Source organism: Microcaecilia unicolor, chromosome 4 (assembly GCF_901765095.1).
Source record: "Microcaecilia unicolor chromosome 4, aMicUni1.1, whole genome shotgun sequence".
Lineage (NCBI taxonomy): Eukaryota > Metazoa > Chordata > Amphibia > Gymnophiona > Siphonopidae > Microcaecilia > Microcaecilia unicolor.
In genome coordinates this window covers 261583074-261601860 of record NC_044034.1, presented here as the reverse complement: position 1 = coordinate 261601860, position 18787 = coordinate 261583074, and the positions used below count along the sequence as shown (strand labels likewise).

At 41.8% G+C, this 18787-nt stretch overlaps 1 protein-coding gene across 3 annotated transcripts in view; it reads right to left on the bottom strand.

Annotated features, from left to right (window-relative positions):
• Nucleotides 1-18787, bottom strand: part of LIMS1 (LIM zinc finger domain containing 1) — a 209452-nt gene that overhangs the window by 134799 nt on the left and 55866 nt on the right. For 2 of the 3 annotated variants that reach the window (XM_030201468.1, XM_030201470.1), the window contains exon 2: nucleotides 6326-6380. The gene's annotated coding sequence lies outside the window, so the exon portion shown is untranslated. Of the gene's footprint in view, nucleotides 1-6325; nucleotides 6381-6969; nucleotides 7138-18787 lie in introns of those variants that run through there. The other variant, XM_030201469.1, reaches the window with a different exon arrangement.

The following is an 18787-nucleotide window of genomic DNA, read 5'->3' as shown; positions in this document are numbered from 1 at the left end:
ACCCTGCAATTTTGTTAAGAACAGACCAGTGACCAATGGTTCAGTACCTATTTTAAGAGCACTTTGCTAACATCAAATATCCAGTAAAAGGTTGCACTGAAAAACATGAAACCACATAGCCAGAGAAAGGTTGAATTAACTTGCCAGAGACTAATGAAAGGAATGAAGAAGTATCACAGCAAACTATTGGTGGGGGTGTGGGGGGGGGGGGGGGGGGTCATGGTTTTCAGAAAATATGCAGGCTAAAGAGAACTAACCTTTTGGGAGCTCCAAATTAAAAAACTGAGAAATACTAGAGAATCCCAGGCTACACCAGCACACATACCAGCGATGTCACAGGATAGTTTAGTTTTCTCTATCTCCATCTGCTGGTTGAGAAATGGCACTACCCACTGGTTTGAACTGGTGTAGCACTGATAAGGAACAGCACTTTCAAATGAAAAACTACATTTCTTAGGGGCCCTTTTACAAAGTGTTACAAAGAGGCAGTAGGGCTATCATGCAGGCAGTGTGCGCAGAAACAGCATCCTGTGGTATTTCTAAGATCAGCTCATGCCGTTTCCCATGCTAGAAAATAATCTAGTGCAGGGGCGGGGAGTAGACGTTCCCAGCAGTAATCAGGCAGCACGGGCACATTGCCACACGCTGCCCGATTACTGCATGAGTAGCATGTGAGCCCTTACCACATACTAAATAGGAGGCGGTAAATAGGACTCAAGATGGCATTTTGACCCATGTCTCTGCTTGTATATGTGGAAGCTTTCCGCTGTCATGCCAAAGTGTAGAGACCGTCCGTCTGCTGTAGCCTCTCAGTGGCCCGCCACACCAACTTTGGAATGCTTGACTTTTTTTGCAGAGAGCTGGAGTGCCATTGGGTTCGGAGAGCTGCCTGCTTGCAGTGACTGGGGTAAGTGGAGACCCTGGTTCCTCCCTAGGGCATGATGTCACCTTGAGCCCTGACCATACAGCGCCAGTTTGCCGCTCACAGCGTCTCTTCCTCCACACCAGGAAGTTCTGCCTGCGGTGATGGATCAATGTGAGGCGGTTATATATCCAGCGACGGACTTGGGAGTCTCAGCTTCTCTGGATTCCCAATCGGCTACTGTAGGTCCATCCTGTCCTATGGGTGAACCTTTGACTGCAGTTGGTGAGCAGGGGATTTCCTCTTTGATTCAGCAGGTATCTTCTCCACATTTTCCTTCCTTTTTGACTGAAAAGCTGGCTGAAGTAACCCTTGATAATTTATGGGCTCTAATACTAAATCTGGGTAAGGATTTGTGCCCCTAGGTACAGATGTTAGAGCAAGAAACATAAGTTCTCAAATTGAAACTTCAAAATGTTGACTCTGATGTTAAAAAATTAACAGAGAAAATGGAGAAAGAGAAAGACTGCTCAAAAGATCCAAACAACTGTGATTAAAGATGTAGTAAGTTTGAGGAGAAAAACAAACTTTTGAGAATTCCTTAAGAAGTAATAACTTACGATTTATAAAATTTCCAAGAGTTTTTTTCTCTTACTCCTAGGAAAGTCCTCAGAAGATATTAAAGAACATTTTGGTGTGCTTGAGGAATCAATGCCTCCTTTTTCTCAATTATCTCCCTAGTAAGCCAGTGGAAAGCCAATTGAATGTACAACAAAATGACTCTCCTCTAGATGTATCGGCTCTACTGGAATCTTTGGATTCCGAGGCGGCAATAGCATCAACTTTGTTGGCTACAGATAAAGACTGGTTATTGAAGATGTTCTTTAAAAATAAGGATAAGACATTTTTAGGCTTTAAAATTCAAGTTTTTCCAGATGCATCCAGAGACATTCATAAGAGATGTAGTCAGTTTCTTTTATTTAAACCAGGGGTGCTCCAGATTGGTGCTACTATGTGTTTTTTGAGCCTTCCCATCTTACTGACTTTCTAGCAGCTAAAAGACATATGGGGGTTATTTAACATCGATTAGCTCATTTGAATTAAGTATTTCCATCATGTTAGGTTTAATTTCTTTGTTATATTTTTCTTCTCAAGAGTTTCTATTACTGTAGTGTCTAGAATCTGTAATATAGTGGACTTGAGTATAACTATTCATTTTTCTGTATTGCTTTAATGTTTCTTATTACTTATTTGTTTGATAGTTTTACTTTTCTGTACAAGTTTTACTTGGTTGTAAAATTTGAAAAGCTAACAAAAAAAAAATTGGAGGCGGTAAGGGCTCAGGCAGTAATGGACACCAGCTAATTTGGAAAATTCGGCCATTTTAGAGCCACGCTAAAGAGTGGCCAGAGTGTGCAGGAAACCCACATGCTAAAACTACCACCAACAACTTTTTAGTGCAGTTTTACTAAAACTGATTAATCCTTTCACTGATTAACAAAATAAGGGTTTCTTTTCTTAGTTTGTTAATCAGTGAAGGGAAAAAGAAGCAAAGCGTACATCAGTGAAAAAGGGAATTTACTAAAATATATAATGTAAATATATGGTGATGGTAGCCAAAAATTAAATTTATTGGGGGGGAGAGGGGGGAGAAGGATGAGCACACAAACTACTCCCATTAGGTTTGGAAGAAAATCTTTCAACGGAATACAGTTTTCCCAAGTATAGCCTATTCAGACAGCAGACTCAAAGCATTTCTATTTCCTGGCTGAAAAAATTCCATACTTCATGCTTCCCCCTCTTAATAGAGTTCCATTATCAGCAAATTATGCTTCCGGCCATCTGGATAGTACTGTAATTTCTCTCATCAGTATGTTCTTCCTTCTTGGGCCAGCTGCATTAATTATTCCTACATTTTGGTAACTTGTGTGTCATGTTGTGGATCCATGAGCTTAAATCTTAAACACTTCAATTAGGATCACCGAATTTTACTTTCCCTTGTATTTTTCTCAACATGTTATTTAAATAATTCTATATTAGGTCTGCACTCATATTTAAAAATAGTATGTGTATTAGCTACCAAGCTACCAGTCTTTGGTTGCTATAGATCAGGGCTGTGGCCCCATCTAGCTTCCAACATTAAGACATTCCTGTTCTCTCTGGCACCAAGCAATAATGAGCCCAATATTTAAAGACACCAGAGCTTAGCACCATTTGAATATATAAATAAAGCTATCTGTTAACTTAGACTACTTTATGTGGCTGACAACTGCACCAACGCTTATATTTTTAAATAGCAGACCTAACTTTAAATGTAGCCAAATCTCTCTGCTAAATATACTGTGGAAGTGCTGATGCTGCCTTCACCCTGCCCTACTGCTGGCCCCTTTTTATACTGATGACATTGGGTCAATCAGGGGACCTTTTACAAAGGCACGGTAGCACTTTTAGCGTGAGCCAATGATTAGTGCTCGCTAAAGGTTAGAGATGCCCATAGGAATATATGAGCATCTCTAGCATTTAGCGCATGCTTATTTTTAGCACGCGCTACAAACGCTAGCGCGCCTTTATAAAAGGCCCACTCAGTGAGTTAGATGACCCAATTGAATCCATGTAAGCATCAAAAATCAAGAACTGAGTAAGTTGTGTGTTCATTGGTGGGTAGTGAATGCCTAGCTTACAATTTATACTGAGCCCAATATAAATATTTCTTATTACAATTAGAACACTTAATTCCAGCAGTACTAGCCCCAGCAATCCCTTCATTTCTTACTATTTCTTTTTGTTCTCTCCGAAGGCACACTTCCTCCTCCACCCTCCCAAGATCCTCTCTCTCCCCACCCTCCCCTCCATTTACCTTTTTCCTGTTCCCCAGAATAACCGTCAGAAGGTGGCTCCTCATCCTCCTTTCCTGCGTGTGGGGTTTGGGTGACTATCACCTTCTTCCTCTGCAGTTTCCAGCCTCTATCTCTCCATGTAGAACAGTCTTGTGAGTGCAGAAAAATGTCACAAGCCAAGCCTCACCATACTTTGCCAAGCATGGGGGTCAGGTGACAATTATGGGGGTGGAATGTGAAGGTGTGCTGTCAGAAGCCTCTGCACTCCTCCCAACTGAGCTGTTGGAAGCAGGGCAGAACACATGCCACAGCCCCCACGCTGGCCCAATCACCAATCTAGGGGTAGTATATCCATGCGTTCCCCACGACAGGTGGCCACACCCTCCTATAACAGTTTTATTATTAGAAATACAGAGTATGCCATCAGCAAAAGGACTGTAATGCCCACCTTGTCTGCCCTGATTCACCTTCCACTCAACATTACTAACCCTTCCCTTCCCTCAGAGAACCTTTACGCTTGTTCCATGCTTTCCTTAACTCTTATGGTTTGGTCTTTACCGACTTCATTGGGAGGCCATTACATGTAAGCACCACCGTTTCTGTGAAAAAAAATCTCTTTATATTATTCTTAAGCCTTCTCTTTCACTCTCTTCTAATAACCCTTGTTCTTTCTTTCCACTAAAAGTGGCCTGCTGCCAGGGGCATAGCTGGATTGAATGGTCCCCAGGCAGAAAAATTAAGATGGACCCCTATAACACCATCTCTTTGAAGGTGGTGGGGACCCATTCAGAGCTCCAGTAACCAAACCATGCAAAAAAAAAAAAAAAAACACACACACTCCAAACATATATAGAACATGCAAGCAGAATACCACATTCTACATGTATAGCAATACTAGTGAAACAAACTGAAATGCAAGCTAAGCAGATATGCACATTTCCCAAAGCTGACATATTCAAATTAATAAATTTGGAATAAAATATTTTCTTCCTTTGAGAATTTTATTTTTCCATTCGGTCCCAGTGCCTCTTTTCTACATGTTTGTTTTGGTTTTTTTTTTTTTTTTTAAACTCTTTCCTGGGTCTCCTGTTCATTTGACATTCCTTCTTTCTTCATGTCCACCATCCATCTTCCCTCTGCATCCTTATCTGTCCTGTCCAGCATCTCCTCTCTGTGTCCCTGTCCCCCATCCTATCCTATATTCAGCATCTCCCCTCTGTCCTTATTCCTCCAGTGTCCAGCATCGCCCCTCTGTGTGTCTGTCCCCATGTCTCCTTCATGCCCAGCATCTTTTCTGTGTCCCTATGCGTCCCCTTATCCAGCTTCTTTCTCCTCTTCACTTTCTCCCACACACTCCAGGATCAACATCTTTTCCCCACCACCCCTGCCTCTCCCCTCACAGTCTTGCTTTTCTCCCCCTCCCTCCTTCCCTTGCTCCAGCGTCTTTTCCACACCCCTCTTCCCTCCATGGGTATAGTAGCTCTTCCTCTTCTCCCTCACGACTAACCTCTATTCCGCTCCCTCCCTCCCATCTGCAGGTCTAACATCTCTCCTTCTCTTCCCCCATGGTCCTCTAAAGATGTAGTAGGTCCCAGCAGCCAGCCTCCTGCCAGCCCTGGGGCCTTCCCTTTGCTGCATACAGCTTACAAGAAATAGCATCAGAAAAGATGGGCTGTGGCAAAGGGGAGGCTCTGAACTGGCTTATCATCACTGCTGCTGCTGAGACCTAATGCGTGATTGGAGAACCGGGAAGGGAAGGAAGAGGCAGAGATAGCATACCACACCATAGAGGGAGAGAGCAAGAAGCTTGAGAATAAGGCAGCCGTCCAAAAACAGGTGGTCCTTACCAGTGGCTGTCCCCGGGCTTGTTTAAGGTTAGCTACACCCCTGCCCACCACCTGTATATTTTAGCTGGAGTTATTTGAATATCTCCATTATAGCTCCCATAGAAACAAAGAACATGATGGCAGATAAAGATCATGTGTCCACCTTCTTAGGTTTACAATCTCCTTCTTCAAATCTGTCCCCATATGCTCTATTTATTCATTCACATTTATACACTGCAGATTCGTAAGTGCTCTTTCAAAGCAGAAGACTATAAAAAGATCTCTCACACCTCCAGCTAGACTTTTCAACTGTTAGAAACATTAAATAAGAAGTTACACGAACTGTTGAAGTCAATGAAAGATCTAGAAGACAAAGAAAAATCTCAGAGGACTGTCCTAACTGGTCTAACCTGCAAAACAGAATCCACTGCAAACCACCTGCTGAAGCGTTTAGCTGATGGTGGAATAGCGGTCCACAATACATCATTACTTACATAATCTGCATGGGAAAGTTGCAGAAGGAAACTTTTTCTATGACTGTTTCTATGACACAGAAACCATTGTCTAAGGTATGAAAAAAATTTCTGCTAAGCCTGAAGCTTTGTGGTCACAATCACACAAGTACACATTGCCAACAATTAAAAACACAGGAGCTGGGCATGAGGTTGATGATCTATGCCTTAGGATTGTAGGGAAGCCAAATGGCACAGAAAATACTGAGCACGTGGAAAGAAAAATGGATTAAATTAAATATTAGTACATCCAAAATATTATCAAAAATCAAATCATGAAATACTTACAGAAAAGGGGAAGGGTCTGAAATAGTCTTCACAGTACCCAGATTTGATTGAAAATCTGCAAAGAGAATTCAAAAGACGTCTGAGTTAGAACAGTGGGGGGAAAAATTCCAAATTCAATACTAGAAAAGCCTCTTAACAGGCTACACGAAATGTCTGGAAGCTGCTTCTGCCACAGGAAGCATTACAAACTGCTGACTGAAAAGGTGTCCAAACTCTTGCGGCTGCTATATTCACCGTTTTCTTATTTTGAATCTGTTGGAAATAGCAACTACATAACAATAATGCCTTACAACTTGCAGAATATTTTTTAAACTTTGTACCATGTAAAGGTTGTGTTGGCTTCTGTTTACTTACAGACTTATTAAAAATACAGTTTAAGGGATGTCTAAACTTTTGCACACAACTATGCTTCTGTAAAATCAGGAAACTTCTGTCTAGCAATTAAAGAAAGAAGCACAGAATTACAACTACCAGACATCCTCATAACAGACTTTTATGTAAACTTTCCATATAGGGTAGCATTTCATTCTTAACCTCCTTAACCAGCAGCCGCCTCCAGCATCTGGGATCATTTAAACATATAGAGTAGCTGAACATATGCCAAACAGACTGATGATCAACAAAAGAGTCACTTCCATACTTACAGCCTATATATTTATCAACCAAGTCCTGCTCAAAAATCCTGTAGTCCTCTGGCTTGTCTGTTGTACGTAAGTCTCCAAAAGTTATTATGGATATGGTAATTGAAAACCACTTCCTGCATTTTGGCTACATAGTATGTTCTACAGTAAATGTGCAGGATCCATACAAAGCACGTCCATGCCAGGGTAAAGAAAAACACAAGCAATGCAGTAAGTTCTACATTCCCTTCTGCTGCCACAAGGGAACAATAGATTATTATGAGTTTGCTTATATTCTGAAAAAGAAGGGAGCTTTTGTTTAATACTCCTACTGGTCACTTCAGAGGCAAAAAGTAACACTAGGTTTGCAATAGATATTGAGATTCCAGCCCAAATTCAATGGTGTAAGTTCAACTGAATGTTTAGATTTTAGAAATCTGGTTGGCTGGAATTAAAAGCTATTAATGGCCTGGAAAAGTTCACATATGGATCAACCATCTCTTTAAAAGCACAACACATACACAATAAAACCCCCACTAACTAATATTCAGCCAGCAGTGTTTTATTAAGTGCTGATCGATACTGGCTGAATAAGACCTGAATAATCAATGCCAGACAGTATCTGGGCACCTGCACTAAATGTCTGGGCTGTCCAGACGTGCTGACCACCAGCTCTTATGCGAGTCCCATGCAATATTCAGTCAAGACCCTCATAAGATATTTATATGGGTTTCAGATAAATATTGGCCTGAGACCCACGTAAGGGGATAACCTGTTCCCCCCCCGCCAAAGCACAGTGGGCTCTCCCGAACCCCCTGCACCTCCTCCCTAGCCTTACAAGCCCTGGTGGTCTTCAGGGCAGAAGCAAACCCCAGTCGCTCCCGTCCAGGCAAGTTCCTTTTTCAAAACTGCTGCCACAACCTCTAGTGGTAAACTCGCACTACTCAGTACCTATAAATCCTTTACGCCTTTGCCGGCAGCGAGTAGCAATTCTTTCCCGTTGCTTTCACCAGTTCCAAGCCTTCCCTTCGATGCAACTTCCTGGTCCCGCGAACAGGATCTTGCATCAGAGGGAAGGCTCAGACCGGCAAAAGCAGATGTTGCTGCTCACTGCCAGTGAAAAACTAAAGGATTTAAAGGTACTGGGGTGGGGGGGGGGGAAGGGGGAGGGTGTTGGAGGGGAGTACAGTTAAGTGACCCCCCCCCCAAATGTCCTGGAGGAAGAGATGCCAAGAGTCTTCAGCTGGCGGCGCTTGGGGATCCCTGCCAGCCACATCATTGGTGTGCTGCTGCTGGGTAGCCTTGAGTCCAAAGTGGGTGGGCTGTGCCCACCCATGGCTATGCCACTGCCTTACACGTTAAATTTGTTTACTACTACTACTTAACATTTATAAAGCGCTACCAGGGTTACGCAGCGCTGTACAATTTAACACAGAGGACAGTCCCTGCTCGAAGGAGCTTACAATCTAAAGGACAAAAAAGTGCAGTCAATCAAATTGGGGCAGTCTAGATTTCTTGAATAGATGAATAATGGTTAGGTGCCGAAAGCGACATTGAAGAGGTGGGCTTTGAGCAAGGATTTGAAGATGGGCAGGGAGGGGGCTTGGCGTATGCCTAGGCATCAAGATAATGTTCTTGGGGCTTCATTGTGCAGTGTAAGATAGTAGACGTGCTTCCTTTGCTGCTAAAAATACAGGCAGCCTGACTGAGGCTCAAGGCAAAAGAGCTGTAGAAGAGAACTCCCCCCCCCCCCCCTTTTTTTAATTTTTTTTTTTTTAGAGCCCAGACCTGTTACAGTCCTTGTGGTGCTGAGGACCAGCAGAAAACTGGGTGGAAAGGATCGCCACAAAAAGTGGAAGGGCAGAAGTGCTATGACTTCTGGTTTGAAATCTGATGGGTTTCTTATATTCCCTAAACAGTAGTAACTCACAAGTCAAAACTGCTGGAAAGGATAATGAGATCAAGATCCTGAAAATCTGAATTTATTTTATTTAAAAGATTTATATCCCACACAAATCTACAATTCCTGACAGCTTACAAATATACATAATTATTAAACTGTACAACTATAAATACTAAGAACAGAAAGAAAAAAAATCATGATCAAATTACATGACAACATTTAACTTCCCATTATTAAGGACAATGGTGAACTTTTGAACAACCATGCCAAGCTATCTTGTACCTATCAATACTATACTATCAGTCACACGTCTATAACTAGGTAGAAAAGCGTGGAAAGGCTTAACAAAAGCATCTTTGGCTGCTTCCCAAAACTCACTGTTTGCAAAATAAGAGCCTGCAACTTGGAACGCACTAGACTGATATTCAGTTTAATTCGGCAAAAGGTTGGCGCATCCAGAAGTCACTTGTCTGCCAACTGTAAGACTCTCAAAGGTTTATAAATTTGTAGCAAGGAAGCAATGCATAAAGGGCTTGGTTTTCAAGGCTTTATGAACTAATGCAACCATCTTATACTGAACATGCCAAGCAACAACAACCAATGAAAACAAAATCCCTAGTGGCCCATATCTTACCCCTAATATATTGTGGAATCAGACCCCTAACAATAAAGGAAATGCTTCCGTTATTTGGCAACCTGACCCCCAGTGGTACTGTGGTAGGTTTCAACATGTCACTAGTGGTCAGATGTTTCTGTTTTGCAAGATGGTTGCACTGGAGGCAGAAGGAAGTGGGCATTGCTCCTACCTCCTGACCAGAGCAGGTAGGGGGAAGCGGGGGATGGTAGGAGGTGCTTGGAGCTCAAATGGCCACCAGGGTTATTCTTTGGGATGGTGGGCTGGGAGGGTTTCCAGGCCCACTTAGGCCATTGGGATCTTTGCCAACCAGGGTCATCCAACATGATGTGCTGCACTTCACCTCAGATGTCTCTGCACTTAGAGGCTGATCGTACTACCTTTAGCATGGTGGATTTTTCCCACACTAAAACAACTTCCTACTTCACATGTAAGAATATAGTGTGGGAAAATCGAAGTAAACCACCAGGCTAAAGTATAGCAAAGATTATACTGGCCCCCGAGCAAGCAAAGACAGTCTGCATAGAATCTGTGACAAACATGCACCCCACTCCTAAAGAATCAGAGATCTCCGAGAACATTACACCTAGGGAAGTTTTGCACAACTGTGCAAAGCAGAATTTGCACAAGACTCCACAATTTAGACGCAGAATTCTCTACAGGGATTAGAGTGTGAACAAATCATATGTCTTCCTTAATCCATGAAGGGACACAACCCTGTGGCACCAGTGTTGATCAACACAGAAGAGGAAAATGGCTGTACCCACCTCCAAGTGATTGGTGAATTTATACTGCAGAGCTGTATGGTGTCTTGCTTGGTTTAAATTCAGCTGTCAAAGTCAAGGCAACAGACTGAGTATGAAGCCCAGTGTTCAGTCACTCTCTTCTTATGCTGATCAGGAGAGAGGAGAAGAAAGAGGGCAATGTGCCTCATAGGGTGGGGAAATAGCACTATGGGTGGGTAGGGGGGAAGGAGAGGGTGTGAGGGACAGCTATGGGGAGATATATATATATATATATTATATACACAATAGTAAAAAAGGCCCGTTTCTGACACAAATGAAACGGGCGCTAGCAAGGTTTTCCTCGGAGTGTGTATGTTTGAGAGAGTGTATGTGAGAGTGACTGTGTGTGAGAGAGAGAGAGAGTGTGAATGTGCGTGAGAGAGAGAGAGAGTGTGAATGTGCGTGAGAGAGAGAGAGAGAGTGTGAGTCTGGGTGCGAGTGTGTCTGTGAGAGAGTGTGTGTTTCACACAGATACAGTGTGTGCGAGAGAGAGAGTGTGTGTGAGACTGAGTGTATGTGTGACACAGAGAGAGAGAGAGAGAGAGAGAGAGTGAAAGACATAGAGAGAGAGAGAGAGAGAGAGAGAGAGAGAGAGAGAGAGAGAGAGAGAGAGAGAGAGAGAGAGAGAGAGAGAGAGAGAGTGTGTGTGACAGGGATACCTCCTCCCTCTGGTATCAGTCCCCCCTCTCTCTCTATCTGGTGTCTGAGCGTTACTGTGCAGGACGCTGAGCTCTGGTTGTGCTTCAAGGAACTGACCAATCCTATTTAATAGAATGCACCTCCAACATTCTGAAGCCGAGAAACCTCGTGTGGTTGGTCACTTCTGCTTGTGACGAACCCAGAAGTACGTGATGTCAATTCAGGAGATGGATACAGAGAGCAGGAATGCCTCAGCCATGCAAGTCAGCTTCAGAATGTTGGAGGTGCGTTTTATTATATAGGGGATATTTAAAAAAAGGTTTGGAAAAGATCCTGAGGAAATGGTGAATAGACTGTTAAAGTAGACTGAGGAAAGTCACTGCTTATCCCTAGAAGGTCAGTAAACGAATTGTTCTATTTTGAGGGGTCCTGCCAAATATCTGTGACCTGGCTTGGCACTTTTGGAAACAGTATACTGGGCTTTAAAGAACAATTCCAGTTTACTGACCTTCCAGGGATAAGCAGTGACTTTCCCCAGTCTACTTTAACAGTCTATTCACCATTTCCTCAGGATCTTTTCCAAAGCTTTTTTTAAACTCAGCTATGCTAACTTAGCAAATTCTCTGGCAATGAGTTCCAAAACTTAACTATGTGTTGAGTGAAGAAATATTCTCATATTTGTTTGAAACGTTCTACAACGTAACTTCATAACATGTTGCCTAGTCATTGTATTTTTTTGTTTCCTCTTTCAATCTATTTGCATTAATCCATTCCACTCCATTCAGGATTTTATGGACCTTTATCATATCTCCCCTTTAGCTGTCTTCTCCAACCTAAGAGCCCTAGCATCTTCAGCCTTTCTTCCTAGGACAGTTGTTCCATCCCCTTTATTACTTTGATCACACCCTTCTTTGTTCCTTTTCTAATTCCATCTATATCTTTTCTTTTTTTTTGTTACCAGAACTGTACACAAATCTCAAGATGTGGTCACACCATTAAGTGGATACAGAGGCAATATGATGATCTTTGTTTTATTCTCTATTCTTTTCTTGACACTGAGCACCAAGTGTCTATAAAGTTCTACTTCAGGTATGCTGCACTATTTCCCATCCCCCATCTTTCTTTGCTGTCAGCCACATGCAGGAATTTCTGGCTGGTCACAGGCTCTGATGGGACCTCATGTTGCTAGGGCAACTCAGCTACCTGGTATAACCTGTTACAAATGTAATTTACTGAGAAGAGGTATGGCAAGGACACCAATTGCAAGCCTCCAGCACATATGAAAGACCCAATTACCAGTCTCCAGCACATACAGTGGGGGAAATAAGTATTTGATCCCTTGCTGATTTTGTAAGTTTGCCCACTGACAAAGACATGAGCAGCCCATAATTGAAGGGTAGGTTATTGGTAACAGTGAGAGATAGCACATCACAAATTAAATCCGGAAAATCACATTGTGGAAAGTATATGAATTTATTTGCATTCTGCAGAGGGAAATAAGTATTTGATCCCCCACCAACCAGTAAGAGATCTGGCCCCTACAGACCAGGTAGATGCTCCAAATCAACTCGTTACCTGCATGACAGACAGCTGTCGGCAATGGTCACCTGTATGAAAGACACCTGTCCACAGACTCAGTGAATCAGTCAGACTCTAACCTCTACAAAATGGCCAAGAGCAAGGAGCTGTCTAAGGATGTCAGGGACAAGATCATACACCTGCACAAGGCTGGAATGGGCTACAAAACCATCAGTAAGACGCTGGGCGAGAAGGAGACAACTGTTGGTGCCATAGTAAGAAAATGGAAGAAGTACAAAATGACTGTCAATCGACAAAGATCTGGGGCTCCACGCAAAATCTCACCTCGTGGGGTATCCTTGATCATGAGGAAGGTTAGAAATCAGCCTACAACTACAAGGGGGGAACTTGTCAATGATCTCAAGGCAGCTGGGACCACTGTCACCACGAAAACCATTGGTAACACATTACGACATAACGGATTGCAATCCTGCAGTGCCCGCAAGGTCCCCCTGCTCCGGAAGGCACATGTGACGGCCCGTCTGAAGTTTGCCAGTGAACACCTGGATGATGCCGAGAGTGATTGGGAGAAGGTGCTGTGGTCAGATGAGACAAAAATTGAGCTCTTTGGCATGAACTCAACTCGCCGTGTTTGGAGGAAGAGAAATGCTGCCTATGACCCAAAGAACACCGTCCCCACTGTCAAGCATGGAGGTGGAAATGTTATGTTTTGGGGGTGTTTCTCTGCTAAGGGCACAGGACTACTTCACCGCATCAATGGGAGAATGGATGGGGCCATGTACCGTACAATTCTGAGTGACAACCTCCTTCCCTCCGCCAGGGCCTTAAAAATGGGTCGTGGCTGGGTCTTCCAGCACGACAATGACCCAAAACATACAGCCAAGGCAACAAAGGAGTGGCTCAGGAAGAAGCACATTAGGGTCATGGAGTGGCCTAGCCAGTCACCAGACCTTAATCCCATTGAAAACTTATGGAGGGAGCTGAAGCTGCGAGTTGCCAAGCGACAGCCCAGAACTCTTAATGATTTAGAGATGATCTGCAAAGAGGAGTGGACCAAAATTCCTCCTGACATGTGTGCAAACCTCATCATCAACTACAGAAGACGTCTGACCGATGTGCTTGCCAACAAGGGTTTTGCCACCAAGTATTAGGTCTTGTTTGCCAGAGGGATTAAATACTTATTTCCCTCTGCAGAATGCAAATAAATTCATATACTTTCCACAATGTGATTTTCCGGATTTAATTTGTGATGTGCTATCTCTCACTGTTACCAATAACCTACCCTTCAATTATGGGCTGCTCATGTCTTTGTCAGTGGGCAAACTTACAAAATCAGCAAGGGATCAAATACTTATTTCCCCCACTGTATGCAGCACCTATGATTGGTCCAGGCTAGAGAGGTGGATGCGCACCACAGCCTATAAAACCACACTGCAGACAAAGAAACTCTGAAAAACTAGGCATGCTTGGAAAGAGAGTTTCAGATCTGTCCAATGGCCTATTTTATCCCGAAGGGGGTACTCTTCCCCCTTCGTAGAAACTAATTCTCTGTATCTAAGAATCTTTATTCATTCATTCTTTCTTTCTTCCTTTCTTTCTCTCTGTTCTATGACCTTTGTGTGAGGAATAAATTTTTCTTCCTCCTTTTTCTCTTCTTTATATAATTAGTCTGATTACTTATAATTACCAGATGTACTGATGTTAGATTTTGTAAGTTTGCTATAACTTTACAACTGATATCTGATGCTATGCTAGTGGGTGAGTAATAAAGGACTTAATTCTCTGATTCCTGTCTAATTTTTCTATAATATTTTATAATATTTCGTAAGTTGTTTAGAGAATAGCAAACCAAATGCGCAGCCTAGTACAAAATTTGTGACCCCAACATTTCATGGAGCGCTATATTTTTCTTGCTTCAAGTTTTATTATAATGTAGCCCAGAAATTGTCCTGATTGAGTGCAGATCAAGAATAGTGCTGAAAGAGTGTAAGAGAAATTAAATCCGTCTGATCACCGGTACCCAACGCCAATTTTTCCCCCATTTTCACCACAATTCGTAAGTCTATAACTGCTATTCTGTTAGGGAAGATATTATTATGTTATTTGAGCTCTGTTTCAAATCTTTGTTCACATTCTTTGAATTTTTCTTTGTTGCTAACGATAATTCCTTTTTCTGTTTTGACTCCTTCGATTACTAAAGCTACAGTCCTTTATAAAAAGAAAAAGAAAAGGCACAGGATTGCTAGAGAAAATTCCTTCTTTGTGGCCACAGGAGGCTTCTTTAGATCCTTGTTTTTTTAAATGCCAGCTTTCATGGCTCTAAAACACTGTAACTAGGGATATATTTTAGTTATAGTCAGTTACAACTATCTAAATTAGTAAAATTATTTCAGCATTTATCTTTTCCTGAAGTTGATGAAAAAAAAAAAAGCCCCTCTCTTTTAAAACATTTTTCTTTTGCTTCTTGGAGGAAATTTTAAACAGAGCACAGCTAAGTTCTTTCCTTTGTTCCTGACTGCATGGCTTGGCTTAAATAAATTGTAGGTGTCTGTTTTCCAGAGGAACAGTAAGCTGTACTTTGTCATGTTTACTTAGCAATATTCCTTTGTTTTCAATTCAATGCTAGAAACTTAACTTTGTTTGAGAGCACTAAACTTTTCTTTGAAATGATTACTATCTCTTGCTATCCCCTTCTCTGTGTGAGCTTTTGGAATCCTGCATTCCAGCAGTACTGATAAGGATTAAATTAAGTTTTGTCTTCAGCCCCAAGCAATTAACTGAACACCTTAGCTGACCTGGCACTGCTTTTGCATCATAAAAGGAAAAAAAACAGTTTGCCCTACTCTTTTCAGTTTTAATCCTACTTGCCCAAATCTATTTGTTTTATACAATTCTATGTCACTGTTTCCTTGCTGTATATGATTACTAGATAACTATTTTGTTTTCCTGATAAGCTTGTTAAGAATTCTACAGTTTTACTTTCAGGATATTTAAGCTATTAGGAATATTTGGTCCACATTCCATATGTGCCAGGGATGGGTTGTTGGGGAGGAGAGGAAATCTAATTTTGGCAGGCATTAAACTGGAGGAGAGGAGATAGGCTTTTATGATGGGACAATTCTACACAAAAGAATTACAAATAAAAAGAACGCAGAGTTTTGAAATACTATATGCAAAATTCCCCCAGGAGCAAAACAGTACCTTGTTCCCAGGAATTCAAGGGCTTTCAAGCTATGTACAAAAAAGCCAGTGGGAGATCCATGAAGCATTGTTAATAAAGTTTTGTTTGTTGAAGCAAAGTACTGCAACCAATTCCCTAGAAATCGAGTCTGGACCTTTCTCTCAGGTGATCCAACACAAGAGTACTCACAATCAGTGTTAACATTACATAAGTACATAAGTAATGCCATACTGGGAAAAGACCAAGGGTCCATCGAGCCCAGCATCCTGTCCACGACAGCGGCCAATCCAGGCCAAGGGCACCTGGCAAGCTTCCCAAACGTACAAACATTCTATACATGTTATTCCTGGAATTTTGGATTTTTCCAAGTCCGTTTAGTAGCGGTTTATGGACTTGTCCTTTAGGAAACCGTCCAACCCCTTTTTAAACTCTGCTAAGCTAACCGCCTTCACCACTTTCTCCGGCAACGAATTCCAGAGTTTAATTACACGTTGGGTGAAGAAACATTTTCTCCAATTTGTTTTAAATTTACTACACTGTAGTTTCATCGCATGCCCCCTAGTCCTAGTATTTTTGGAAAGCGTGAACAGAAGCTTCACATCCACCTGTTCCACTCCACTCATTATTTTATATACCTCTATCATGTCTCCCCTCAGCCGTCTCTTCTCCAAGCTGTATAGCCCTAGCCTTCTTAGTCTTTCTTCATAGGGAAGTCGTCCCATCCCCGCTATCATTTTAGTCGCCCTTCGCTGCACCTTTTCCAATTCTACTATATCTTTCTTGAGATGCGGCGACCAGAATTGAACACAATACTCAAGGTGCGGTCGCACCATGGAGCGATACAACGGCATTATAACATCCTCACACCTGTTTTCCATACCTTTCCTAATAATACCCAACATTCTATTCGCTTTCTTAGCCGCAGCAGCACACTGAGCAGAAGGTTTCAGTGTGTTATTGACGACGACACCCAGATCCCTTTCTTGGTCCGTAACTCCTAACGTGGAACCTTGCATGACGTAGCTATAATTCGGGTTCTTTTTTCCCACATGCATCACCTTGCACTTGCTCACATTAAACATCATCTGCCATTTAGCCGCCCAGTCTCCCAGTCTCGTAAGGTCCTCTTGTAATTTTTCACAATCCTGTCGCGATTTAACGACTTTGAATAACTTTGTCATCAGCAAATTTAATTACCTCGCTAGTTACTCCCATCTCTAAATCATTTATAAATATATTAAAAAGCAGCGGTCCTAGCACGGACCCCTCAGGAACCCCACTAACTACCCTTCTCCATTGTGAATACTGCCCATTTAACCCCACTCTCTGTTTCCTATCCTTCAACCAGTGTTTAATCCACAATAGGACATTTCCTCCTATCCCATGACCCTCCAATTTCCTCTGTAGCCTTTCATGAGGTACCTTGTCAAACGCCTTTTGAAAATCCAGATACACAATATCAACCGACTCCCCTTTGTCCACATGTTTGTTCACTCCTTCAAAGAATTGAAGTAAATTGGTCAGGCAAGATTTCCCCACACAAAAGCCATGCTGACTTGGTCTCAGTAATCCATGTCCTCAGATGTGCTCTGTAATTTTGTTTTTAATAATAGCCTCTACCATTTTCCCAGGCACCGACGTCAGACTCACCGGTCTACAAATGGCTAATGAACAAGGAATTATAACAGCAAAAGAATACAGATATTTAATGCGTAAAGATTCAAGTGTTCTGTGTATTTATTTTGCACCTAAGATCCACAAGTCCCGTGATTATCCCCCGGTCGCCTGATAGTATCGGGTATAGGATCTTTATTTGAGCCTCTGTCACAATTCCTGGACTTTTATTTGCAGCCTGAAATATTTAAAATTCAGTCATACATTCGAGATTATAATGATATGCTGGATCATTTGGCCTCAGTACAGATACCACAAGATCAGTCAATCATCATGTTGACGCTAGACGTCACAGCTTTATATACTAGTATCCCGCAACAGGCAGCTCTCCAGATTATCAAACAAGTCTTAATCAGTAAAGATTTATCTGGAGCTATGATCCAGCTATTATTACAAATGGCTTCCCTAGTGATAGAACAAAAACTATTTTGTATTTTTGGATCAGTATTTTTTGCAGATTAGAGGGATCGCCATGGGAGCCTCAGTTGCTCCCACGGTGGCGTACCTCTATATGGGTGACTTTGAAACGCAGTATGTGTACCCTTTGGAATTTGCTCAAAAAATTGTAACTTGGAAGAGATGCACTGATGATGTGTTGGTTATATGGTTGGGTACAGAAGAGGAATTACATTTGTTCTTGAGGTAATTGAATTGTTGTGACCCCAATATCCATTTTGAGGTTCAATCATTAGGTAATAGTGTGCAAATTTTGGACATTAATATTGAGTATGAACAAAGTCATGTTATCATTAGTACTTACCGAAAATCTACGGACAGGAATACCATTCTACACTTTAACAGTCATCATCCCCGCCAGTTAAAAGAAAGTATTCCTATTGGGCAATTTTTGTGTATAAATAAGTTATGCTCTGATAAAATTTATTTTGTGGAACAGGCACAAGAATTGTCAGTTAGATTTCAACAACGGGGCTATCCTATACGAACCACACGCTCTGCTTATAAGCGAGCTAAACACACGCAACGATGTTGGTTAGCGCAGAGGAGTAGTAGGGATAATAGTAGATACATAAATTGTATATTACCTTACTATAAGCAAATGCAATTGATCCAAAAAATTATATTAAAACATTGGCCAATATTGTCATTACATAGAGGGCTAGTGGAGAAGCCCCGGTTTTCTTGTACACGGGAGAGAAATATGGGGGATATCCTGTTTAAAAAAACAATATATTCAGTCATCAGCAACTGCAGAAATTGGAGGGCATGGTCAGTGTCAGAAGTGTGTGTACTGTAAGCATGCAATTTGTGCAAATCGAGTATGGGTAAAAAATATTAATAGGCAGTTTTATTTAAAATCTAAAACTGACTGCAATTCAAAGAATGTAATTTATGGCATTTGTTGCCTGTGCCAGTTATGGTACATTGGGGAAACTACACGAAAAATAAGAATGCGTATAGCACAGCATTTAAGTAATATACGATTACAAAAACGGGATACCCCTTTAGTTAATCATTGGCTATCACAC